The 12,224-nt window shown below is 43.5% G+C and overlaps 1 protein-coding gene across 6 annotated transcripts in view; it reads left to right on the top strand.

The window, feature by feature from the left end:
• The window catches only part of SHROOM3 (shroom family member 3), a 379,035-nt gene that overhangs the window by 275,608 nt on the left and 91,203 nt on the right, over positions 1 to 12,224 (top strand). Inside the window, exon 1 of one of the 6 annotated variants that reach the window (XM_017514764.2) lies at positions 4,272 to 4,398. The exons of the other annotated variants lie outside the window; for them this stretch is intronic. The gene's annotated coding sequence lies outside the window, so the exon portion shown is untranslated. Of the gene's footprint in view, positions 1 to 4,271; positions 4,399 to 12,224 lie in introns of those variants that run through there. 6 annotated transcript variants of the gene reach the window in all.

Here is a 12,224-nt window from a genome sequence, read left to right as displayed (position 1 = left end):
TTGGTCAGGCTGGTCTTGAACTCCTGACCTCAGGTATTCCACCCACCTCAGCCTCCCAAAGTGCTGGGATTACAGGCGTGAGCCACTGTGCCCAGCAGTAATATTTTAAAGTATAGGCTGGGTCCAGTAGCTCATGCTTGTAATCCCAGCACTTTGAGAGGCTGAGGCAGGTGGATCACCTGAGGTTATGAGTTCTAGACCAGGCTGACCAACATGGAGAAACCCCATCTCTACTAAAAATACAAAATTAGCTGGGTGTGGTGGTGCATGCCTGTAATTCTAGCTACCCAGGAGGCTAAGGCAGGAGAATCACTTGAACCAGGGAGGCAGAGGTTGCAGTGAGGTAAGATTGCACCACCGCACTCCAGCCTGGGAGACAGAGCGAGACTCCTTCTCAAAATAAAATAAAAGTATAGAAGAAAGTAATCATAGACTTTTCTTTTTTAGAGGCAGGGTCTTGCTCACACTGGAGTGCAGTGACACGGTCCTAGCTCACTGTAGCTTCGAACTCCTAGGCGCAAATGATCCTCCTGCCTCAGCTTCCCTATTATTAATAGCTAGGACCACAGGTGCATGCCATCATGCCTGGCTAATTTTTTTATTTTTTATTTTTGTAGAGATGGCGTCTCCCTATGTTGCCCAGGCTGATCTCTAGCGATCCTCCCAACTCAGCCTCCCAAAGTGCTGGGGTTATAGGCATGAGCCCAGCCTCATAAACTATTTCTTAGTGAAATTTAGTTTAATATTTTAAAGTATAACATATGTTACAAAACCAAATTGTCATAATATATAAAAGAAGCTAAACTTGTGAATAAATTTAAAACCCAAATACGTAATGATTTCTAGATGTAGTCTTTAAAAATATGCAATTAATTAAATGTATTAGACTTAAATTGAAAATGTATTAGACTTAAGATGAAATATTCAAAGAATAAGTACTGAATCTAGAATTTAGAGCTGTATGACAGTAATCCTAAATTTCTAGAACTTTTTATCTGAAAAAGATACTCATTCTCACCTAACTAATCAACTGTGGTGAAAAACAAACTTCTAAGTATCTACACGTATATAATATGAATCAGACCCTTCTGAATTATAATAGATCCTCAATTAGCATACTCTAATTTGAAGTGGTTTAAAATATATTTTACAGGTTATTATATTTATCTCACACTGAAATTTGGATTTGTAGGTTGAAATGTTGAAGAGAGAAGGGGGGGCCGGGCGCGGTGGCTCAAGCCTGTAATCCCAGCACTTTGGGAGGCCAAGGCGGGTGGATCACGAGGTCAAGAGATCGAGACCATCCTGGTCAACATGGTGAAACCCCGTCTCTACTAAAACTACAAAAAATTAGCTGGGCATGGTGGCGCGTGCCTGTAATCCCAGCTACTCAGGAGGCTGAGGCAGGAGAATTGCCTGAACCCAGGAGGCGGAGGTTGCGGTGAGCCGAGATCGCGCCATTGCACTCCAACCTGGGTAACAAGAGCAAAACTCCGTCTCAAAAAAAAAAAAAAAAAAAAAGAGAGAAGGGGGGAAACTTGGCATAAGTGCTGTTCTGGCTGCCAGTGTTGTGGGTTCTGTCACCAACTCCGTTTTTGACTCAGGATCACCTGGGGGAGCTTGCACGCCTCGTCCTGGTGTATCTCTATACAGGTGGGTGCTGTGCTGCTCTACCATGTTGGGGATTTATTCCAGTCTCTCTGGTCTTTCCTGCCCACAACCCACTCCAGCACCACAGGTGGCTTTGGGAAGGAAAGGGAGTAAAAAACGATAGCCTATTTAAACATGCCTTGTCAAAAGGGTAAATGTTAATGGCATGTGAATCGTGTCCATTAAAATGTTTAAAACAAAATAACTTTTAAACAAAAGAAAAAAATGTACAAATTATAAGTTCCAGACTGGAACCCTTTCTAAGACAGGATGTGCACTTTTTTCCTACGTGTGACTTTCTCACAAAATATTTTAGCATTGTTAAAGCTTTATTTCTTCATTAATATATTTGATGTAAACAAAAGTAAAATGCTTTGGATTCTAATGTGATGTATCATTTCTGAAAGCAGTCTCAATACAGGAACTAAAGGGCAGAGTGATTTTACAGAGAACATCTTTAGCAGTGGCTGGGAGTTTACACATACACATACACACACACACACATACACTTGATATGTGTAACTATTTTAGGTCATTCCTTTGTCTTGTGAAGGAAGGCACAGACCACTTTGCCGAAGGAGAACTGAAGCAGCAGGTGAGGAAACTAACCCCCAGCTCACGCAGAGAGACATTAGCATAATTTTGTATTGTTGCTGAAATTTCTTCGTGTCTTACTTTTGATCCCATGAGACAAGTTGTTTGCTTCCATCTAAAAATATCTGATGATGCCTTTACATTGCAGATACAAGTTAAACGTGTTTTTCCAGAATCTATGTTACAAAGGAAGCCCAGGGACCTCTGGTCATAGTGATGAATTTCACTGGTATAACATTCATGCTATGTGGGAGGTGAGATTTGGGCCCAAAGTGTGTTTTTAATCACCAATTTAAAGTGATGTTTCACACAGAAGTAGAGAGATCTGGTCCACCCTTTAGAGATTTCACCTGACCCAGAGCACTTAGAAAGCAAGATAAAGCAGCAGCAGGAGAGGAGGCCTTATCTATTCCGCCCACAGAGCTCCCGGCTGTGTTCTCCAGCTAATACTTCTTATTCCACCCCACACCAGTAGCAGAAGCAATGTGTATTACAAACTGCAAGGGCTGACCACGTCTTCAAAGCTTAAGTTCTGAACATCACCTCCTTTTCCCCCAAACAGGATTCCCACAGGACATCAGGACATAGAACAAACCGTATTAACCTCTTTGCTTCCAACCCCTAGTAACAATGTTTGTGGTTTCCCCATGACTGAGTGACAGGTGTGTATGTGTTGGTAGCTGCTTGTGATACCCATAGGTAAAACAAAATACAATTTTAAGGAGGATAATACTTTATGGGGGGAGGAGGAGCCTGTCCATGAAGATTTCAGTAAAGAGGTTTATTCAGTGTTTGCTGTGGCTGCTAATGCTCCTGTATTCTGCCAGGATATAAGAGCACAGCCAAGTAAAGGCAAATGTTGTATCAGCTGTTCGGTAAGGGAGGTTTCTATTTCCTACCTACCGAGTTCTTCTCTGTGTCTATATGCATATTTAGTACCTTAAATACAGAACCTGGACATTTAACAACAAGGTTTCTGCTTGAATTAGAATAAAGCCAATTTCAAGCCTTACTGTTACTTTCATCTCTGGAGATGAGCCATGAGAGCAACTAAGAGATGACTGAGGGGGGAAAAAAATCCTACCTCCGTTGAAAGAGGCTGGAAGAATCTTTGAAGAAACATGAAGCTTAAACTAGCACCATCCCTTCCTTTAGAATATTAACTGGATGCCCATATCATAAATGCAAAAGAAATGCAAATGGATATATTTTCTAAAATACCAAAGTGTGCAAAGCTGAATCAAAAATCTCCCGAAATTACAGTCATGACGACCGAAATAATCACGTCTATTGTCTAATCAGAGACGATGCTCATGGAAACAAAAACAGGCCAGGAACGGAAGCTTCATCGGCACTCGCCACCACCTGCATCTCTGCCGTGACTTACGCTGAGAAGAGGGGAAGCTGAGAAAAAGGATGTTATTTTCCTTGTAATGCGAGCTTTTTTTTTAAGCTGTGAACTTTTTACCTTGCTTCATTCATGCTTCATTTGATCAATTACTAACTGTATAGCCTCTGAAAAGCGAGCGCGGGCTTCTTAAAGTTGATATTTTGCTTTTGGATTCCTCTGCATTTCACAATGGGGGAGGGTAATTAAGACACCTTTCTGATTGAATGAGCAGAGGGACTGAGAGTGTGTGCTTCGGTCCCCTCAGTACCGCGAGGACCCGAGGATCGCGGAGGGGCGAGTGGAGCGCGACGCTTCCACCCAGAATCCGTTTTCAAACCTTAGGGAGCCTTCTTGGCCATTGAAATGCAAATCCGGTCCTGAGCGCCCGGGCCAATCCCGGAGGCTTCCTGTGGGATTACCTGGTGGCGAGCGAGCGCCGAGCCAGCGCGGCCCCTCGGGTGCGGCGGGCGCTGGGCGGACTGCGCGGGCGCGGGCGGGAGGCGAGGCCAGGCGGGCGAACGCCCTGCACCTTCGGCACCCGGCGCGGGACCGGTGTCCTCCAGCCGCGCGCCCCCGGCCCGCCGTGCCGCCGTAGCCGGGGCGCGGTGGCGCGGGGCGCTGCCGGGCTGTCCATTGTTGAGCGCGCTGGGCCCCGCCGGCGATGCCCCGCGCCGCCTCCTCTGAGCGGCGGCGAAGTTTGAACTTGGCGTCGGCCTGGAGCCCCGCGCAGTGCGGGGGCGGCGGCCGCGAGGCAAGCGGCGATGGTGAGTGCGGGGGGCGGCGGGGCACGGAGAGGGGGGCGGGGGCCGGCCGGCTGCTTTCTGGAGCGCGTCTATTTCGGGCTTTGCGGCGACTCTGGAAAGCCCTGTCTCGAGGGTAGCTCCCCCAGCGCTGGCTTTCGCGGCCAGCACCCCGGCTGACGGGGACAGGAGGCGTGCTCCGAGGGTCTCCGGACGCTCCTAGGCCTCGGCTTTTTATTAGAGAGTAAGCAGCTGCCACTCCAAGAGGAGAAGAATTGTTGATTATTGACAGCATGAAAACTTTTCGGAAGAAATGATCTGTGAAATATTTTAATTTTGATAAATTGCTTCACACCAGGGCCCCTGCTGAGTTGAGAACGCTTTGCCTTTCTTAATTTTACTGGATTTGTTTCTGTAGGAAAGGCTCCTTAAAGTGCGTTGAGGGGCACGCCTATCCTCAACCGCCACTGGTTCCAGCTCCTAAGACAGTTATTTAAATAGTGTGTTCCCTGTTCTGCAGCAACACTTAAATCATGAAAATGAAATTATACCGAATTGCCAGAGGGATAAAAGTTTTGCTGGTGGGGCAGGGGAGTGGCTACAAAATTTCAACACCTGGAGCACGTTGTGGAGATGGGATATGTTTCTTTTCCTCTCGGGTGTATTTTGGCATTACGTTTCTCTCCTCTCCCTTTAAATCGTAACGTTGTTGTGGCGCACTGTGTGCACCGGAGCTTCTGTACTGGGAGCAAATGGGTGCCTGCAAGCGGATCGTCTCCATGGAGAGAGATTGCTGTGATATGGGGGGGGGGGGGCGTGCAACAGGAAGTCCTAGCACAGAGTCTCCTAGAGAGAGTTCTGTGCATTTTCTGTTTTTAATTAGTGGTTTTAAAGCCTAGTTAAATGTCCATTTCCAGTTAAAAGCACCTTGGTTAGATATATGGCTAGATCTTTCCACCAGAAGTTGGTTTACAATTTAAATTTATTGTGTTGGTTATCTTTTTTTTTTTCCTAGTTTTAAAAATATTACACAATCGTTGCAGAAAAGGTGTAATATACAGAGAAAGAAATAAACTGTTATCACAGCATATATGTTTTGTTTGCTAAAACCTAGTTTTTCACAGAATCCCAGTCATTTGAAAACTTGGCAGCTATGGACTTTTTTTTTTTCTCCATTGCTCACAATTCTGGTTTAGTAACGAAAGCTAGGAATTGACAAGGAAATAAACTTACTTTAAAAAAATGTTATAACCAACAATAACTTATTCACATTGCTCATGAGTTGGAACAGAATTTATTGTGGCAGTTTCTCTTGAATCAACTTCCCACATCTGCTCCCGGCAAATGGTTTCTGTTTGTACAACCTATTTTGTAAATACATCTCTCTGCCATTAAGACGAAGTGCCCAAACACATTCCCCTTTCCAGTGCTTGTAGCTTGGCTCATATAGTTAATATGTTTATTGGCTTCTACATCAGAACTTCTTCACCATACATTTGATAAAACCCTGGAGAAGGTTACTAAGGGATGTTGTAGAGAATTCACTTCCCTGGAGATTTTAAGAATAGGATAAACATCCATCTGCCTAGGATGGCTTCAGTGCAGTACTGTCTGGATAAAGGAATACGAGGTCACCAGTCTGAACTTCAAAATTGAGGAATTCTAAAATTTGTTTAGAATTCCTCAATTTTGACCTGGGACCAAAGCAAATTAAGATTGCCGAAAGTACCTGAGCCCAGTAGGAGGTGAAGCCCTGTTTTGATTTATGTGAGACAAAAGTCATCCTTTGGTAACTGATATGTTAAATTATTCTTAGGACTTACCAATCCTTTTCTTTTATAGATAGAAAATCAACAATGATTTAGTTGTTTTCTAGGAAAGTATAGGTGAATCACAGTATAAATTCTTTGATTTTAGAGTAAGTGAACTGATTCATGGAAATTAAAAGTTTTGCCTCAAAGGTGAGCAGGGTGTGTGTGAGGAGTGTGTCTGAGCTTTCTTCACTTTTAACCTAGTGTTATTTTTAGAATCCTGTCTTATGTGTTAAATCTGGTTACATTTTTATACAAAACATTAGCTGGGCATGGTGGTGCGTGCCTGTAATCCCAGCTACTCAGGAGGTTGAGGCAGGAGAATTGCTTGAACCCAGGAGACAGAGGTTGCGGTGAGCCAAGATCACGCCATTGGACTCCAGCCTGGGTAACAAGAGTGAAACTCAGTCTCAAAAAAAAAAAAAAAAAAAAATCTGGTTACATTTTAAAAACATCAACTGTCTCTTCAATGTTTATTCTTGCTTTCCCTTTTCATGTAGAACCCATATAGTCCTTTGGCCAAAACCAAGTATTCTTGTAAGTTCTGTTCGAGCATGTTTCTCTGGACTCCAACAGTGCTGAGGTTTTGCTGGTGACTTCAAGAAGGTCAGGATTTCATGGGTTGCTGCTTCCTCTGCTCTCCTGTTTGACAGAAGTATCCTGTAATTCTAACCACTGTGTGACCTCAATTGCCTTGACACCTTCCTCCCCTTCCGTAGTATCACTTGAACAGGAGATGTTTCTCCTGCAGGATTACTGAGAGGGGTTCACTTTCTAGGGAAGGTCATGTCAGAAAGAAGATTGGGAGATAGAGGCTCGTGGCCGGGCAGCCTTCACCTTGCCTGAATGAGCAGTGCCTCCATTTCACAGCTTTCAGCTTTCGGGATTTCTTCATGCATGTGAAAAACTAGTTTTCTTATGCTGTTGTAACACCTAAACAAGGAATAGGGGCATGAACAATGGTCATTCATTTACTCAGCAATCATTTACTGTGTGGGAGGCATCCCAGGAACTGGCGATGAATTCCCTGCCCTCAGGGAACTCGTAAGAGGCAAAATAAAACATGTTAATAAGCTAGTGCCATTCAGAAGGTTTAGGGTGCAGGGATTAAGAAATTAAGTTTGCTGTAAAGTTAAACATACACCAACCTATGACCCAGCATTTCCACGCCTAGGTATTTACCCAAGATAGGTGAAAACAAATGTCCACAGATGACTTGTACAGAATGTTCACAGCAACCTTATTACCAATACCTGGAAACAACCTTACATCTATCAACAGGAAAATGGGTAAAGAAACAGTGGCACTTTCATACAGTGCAATACCACTCAGCAATCAACGGGAATGAGCTCTTGATACAAAAACCTGGATGAGTCTCAACAGCATCATGTTAACTGAAAGAAGCCAGATACAAAATAGTAATAAGCAATTTTATTCATGAAGTGCTAGAATAGGCAGAACTAATCTATGACAGAAGTCAGTGGTTGCCAGAGGGTAGGGATTGACTAGAAAGAGATAAGGGATTTTCTGGAATGATGGAAATGTTTTATAATTTGTTTCTGTTTCTGGTTGCGTAGGTATACACAAGTATCCACCCCCATAGAACTGAACACCTAAGACCTGTGCATTTTATTGCATGCAAAGCATTCCCTGAATTAAAAGAAAAATTTAGGTTCTAGAGTTAGACAAGAGTACACATCCCACATCTGCCTCTAGGCCTATATTACCTTGGGCAAGTTATTAAATAAATGCCCCAGAACTGCAGGACATTGGACAATAATAGAACATCTTCATAGGGTTGTTGCAAAAATTGAGTTAATGACTAAAGGTACTTAGCTTAGTAAGAACAGAGTAAATGTCAACTACTGTTCCCATGCACTGTGATAAATATAATACATAATTTTGGAGTTGATGAAAAAGTATTTACACTTTTGTAAAAGCCATATCATTTAAGATTATTAAGGAGCTTATAACATATTAACTGGTATCCTTACCATTATTACTATGCATATCTTCATTTTGATGAGTCCTTTTTTAAGGTTGTGGGGATCTTAAATGTGAAGTTCTTAGGTACATGATCAAAATACTACTGGGGTTTGGTTTTGCCAGCAGAAGTAAACTCCAAAGAGAGGAAATACCCACTAGGCAAACTTTTTTTTTTTTTTTTTCCTGAGGAGTGATTTAATGATAATTGCCAAAGCTGAGCTCCCAGATGAAGCTCACAACGTCTTCTGGGAATACAGGTGAAAGTTTAACATAGCATATTCTCTACCCAAAGGTGTAGGTTGAGGCCAGGTGTGGTGGCTCACGTAATCCCTGCACTTTGGGAGGCCAAGATGGGTGGATCACCTGAGGTCCGGAGTTCAAGACCAGTCTGACTAACAATGATGGAATCCCGTCTCTACTAAAAGTGCAAAAAATTAGCTGGGCATGGTGATGCATGCCTGTAATTCCAGCTACTCAGGAGGCCGAGGCTGGAGAATCGCTTGAACTTGGGAGGTGGAGGTTGCAGTGAGCCAAGATCGTGCCACTGCACTTCAGCCTGGGGGACAAGAGCAAAACTCTGTCTAAAAAAAAAAAAAAAAAAAAAAGTAGGTTGAAAGGAAACTCGATCACTCTATCAAAATTAATTCATGCTTTTTTAAAAAAGGGACAAATTATATAACTTAAATTTTCAGCAAAATGCTTTGGACAGAGTGGTAAATTGATAATAGTTTATTAAGATTCAATAATTTGATTTAAGTTCAACATTTGGGAAAGATGTTATATGTATTGCCAACTCCAAGTGAGGCATTTTGTTTGTTGGGTTGGTTTAATTCATTCAGTAAACATTTGTCAAAAATTTACTGAGAACGCATTAGCTTCCGGGAATTCAATGATGGATAATAAGACATTGTACACTCAAGGGTTCATAGACACTCCAGCCGCAAGTTGTGAATGTGTACACATTTTTCTTGGAATTTTTCTCAGAGCAGAGAGGTCTGTCTCAGGCTAGTCTGTTCGTTTGTTTTTTGTGTTTATGTGTGTTTTGTTGTTTGTTTTAAAAGCCTCCTGCTTACAGTGGAAGTTTAAAATCCTGTAAATTGATGTTATTTTCTTAAACATTGGCGTTTCTTGCCAAAGCTTCCCTTGTTATTCTTTACTAAAAACAGCAAAAACAAAATGGTCTATGTAAAGGCAGTTGAGTACAGTGGAAAGGTCAGAGACTGCGCAAGCAGAATGACCTACATTTGAATCTGAGCTCTGCTTTACTAGTAATTTGGAGAGTCCTTTAAGCTGCTGTTTCCTCATCTGCAAAATGGTGATAATGATACCCCAGAGAGTTATTAATATTTATTAGGCTAAGGCTGTCATAAGGATTAAGTGACAGAATACATGTAAATATAACTAGGCTGGCATCTGGTAGGTGTTAATTCCTAACATTTGTTGAGTACTTACTAGGAGTCAAGCACTGTCTAATACTTTTTGTGTTGGCTGATTTTATCTTCCTCACTCTCCTATGAGACAACCACTATTACTATCCCTTTTTAAAGGTCAGGAAACCAAAAACACAGATTAAATAACTTGTTGAGGGCATGGAGGTGCCATGGTTAGTACCCAATACCATCCTGTCAGTTAATGGATGAAGTCCATAATAGATGTCAACTATCTTTCCCTTTTAGAGAAAATTGTTTTATCCCAGTAAGTGGAACTAGTGCCCCACTTATGGCTGCATGCAGATTAATATTGGTGGTGGGGGATGGTTGACTCTTTGAATATGTTCTTAAACCATTAATGGGTCTACCACCTTTGGGGGTTTGTGGGATGCTTGTTGGAGAGGCCCCAATGAACATGTCATTGTCTTTTCCCAGCCCCTCAAAAGTCCACCTATCAGGTGGCCCACTCCTGACATTGTCCTTCACTCCTTACCCCCAGTGACTCCAATTAGGAAGTGAACAAACACATGGAGAATCATGGCTGCCTAGTAGAATTCGACCTATGCTTTGTGCGGTCTATGTAGGGATTGACATAGATGCAGTATTTTTTTGATCTCCAAAAAAAAAATAGCAAGGTAAGAAATATGCCCTCAGAGCACTGTTACAGTAAGAAGAAAAGTCTGCCATTGAACCTGGATATTTCATGTTTCCATTGGTATTTTCTCAACTCCTAGATTCTGGAGAACCTTGAGCTAAAACTTTAAATAAGTTCCAAGTGGCAAGTTGAAAACCCTACTGATTTAATGAAGACGAAGTTACCTTGGCCAGCTTATTAAAATAATATGTAGATGCCCAGGGGAAAATGTAGTTAAATAAATATGGATCCTATGACCTATTCCTATATGAGACTTTTCGCTTAATTTCTCCCCCAAAGTCCTGAATGTTGTGCAAAATACTCTGGATTATTGGTCCTGGCATCAAAGCCTCTCCACTGCAGTGTGGGGTTAGCTAGGCAGGCAGAATCTCAGGACCATTCCTCAGCCACTCAAGTGGTGCCAGGCTGGTCTATTTCCAGACCCATTGAAGAAGCCACTCAGCATGCAGAGACCTTTGGAGACACTGGACTGAAACTAGATAGTGCAGACAGAAGCCCCTATACAAAGTGTTGCTTGCAGCCCTGTATATGAAGGAGTGCCACTGTGTATCAATTCTGTCCATCCAAATGAGCCAAATTATCTTGGGCCAAAGTGACTGGTGAATGAAATTATTAGGATTCTGTTCTCTGAGGGGGAGAAAAGAAAGCTAGAAGAAGAACCTACAAGGATCTTAGCTCTCTGGTTGTCCCTGACACTCTCAAGGCCTTGTGCCAGGCTGCTTTGCTGTGCAAAAGCTCCACTTCACTCTTTTAGTTTGACTCACAATAGATGCACATGGTTGAAGTTAGGAGAATTGCAGGACTGTCACTTGAAGTCCCTCTCAGCCTCTTCACCATCGCCTCCAGCCTCTTTCCCTCTAACATTAAGCCCTTTGTGTCGGTTCCCATGGTTACCTCCTCACTACTGGCAGCTGGAATGTGATAGTGAGAGGAGGCTGCCTCCCCTACTGAGCCAGGTCTGGCCTGGGCGGAGGCCATTGATCTGCAGCTGGATTTGTGAAATGGGGTCACAGTCCAGTACCTTCTCTTTGTCATGGATTCTGTACCTTTCCCAGGCTTGACATATCAGGGTTGCAGTGGGAGGGGACATGGGAGAGGACAAAAGGGGTGGTGGACCGCTCACAGGACATGTCCTGCCATAGGCTGGCCTGGCCTGGCTGTCCCTGATCTGCCAAACTCCTCCCTGAGGTCACCTTTCCATGTGTGAATGCCCAGTGAGGGGGAAGGGGCTACTCTGCCTGGGCAGATAAAAATGATCACTCACTTCCCTACCTGCTTTCCGCTCGGATTCTGTTCCCAGTACCATCTGTTCTTGAGTCAGTCACCATTACAAGGGCAGGCTCCAGTCTGGAAAGAATTGGCATCAAAGGCGTGTTTTCACGTTCAGCCTGGAAGACCAGGCAGGCTCTGGGAACTGGGGGATAGCACTGGGATTTGAGGCTCAAGATGAGAACAAAACTAGCTGAGAGGTTTTCGTTGTTGTTGTTATTGTTGTTTTTATAAGAGACAGGGTCTTGTTCTGTTGCCCAAGTGGGGTGTAGTGGTGCAATCATATTTCACTGAAGCCTCAAACTGCTGGGCTCAAACTATCCTCCCACCTTAGCTTCCTGAGTAGCTAGGACTGTAGGCACATGCCACTGCACCCAGCTATTTAAAAAATGTTTTTTGGGCCAGGCATGGTGGCTCATGCCTGTAATCCCAGCACTTTGGGAGGCCGAGACGGGTGGATAACAAGGTCAGGAGTTTGAGACCAGCCTGACCAACCTGGTGAAACCCCGTCTCTACCAAAAATACAAAATTAGCCGGGCGTGGCGGTGGGCGCCTGTAATCCCAGCTACTCAGGAGGCTGAGGCAGGAGAATCACTTGACCCAGGAGACAGAGGTTGCAGTGAGGTGAGATCACACCACTGCACCCCACCCGGGGCGACAGAGTCAGATCCTGTCTCCAAAAAAAAAAAAAAAAGATTT

This window comes from Cebus imitator, unplaced genomic scaffold (assembly GCF_001604975.1).
Source record: "Cebus imitator isolate Cc_AM_T3 unplaced genomic scaffold, Cebus_imitator-1.0 Scaffold537, whole genome shotgun sequence".
NCBI classification, from domain to species: Eukaryota; Metazoa; Chordata; class Mammalia; order Primates; family Cebidae; genus Cebus; species Cebus imitator.
The sequence above is the reverse complement of the archived record's forward strand: the minus strand, read 5'-3'. Positions and strand labels throughout refer to the sequence as shown.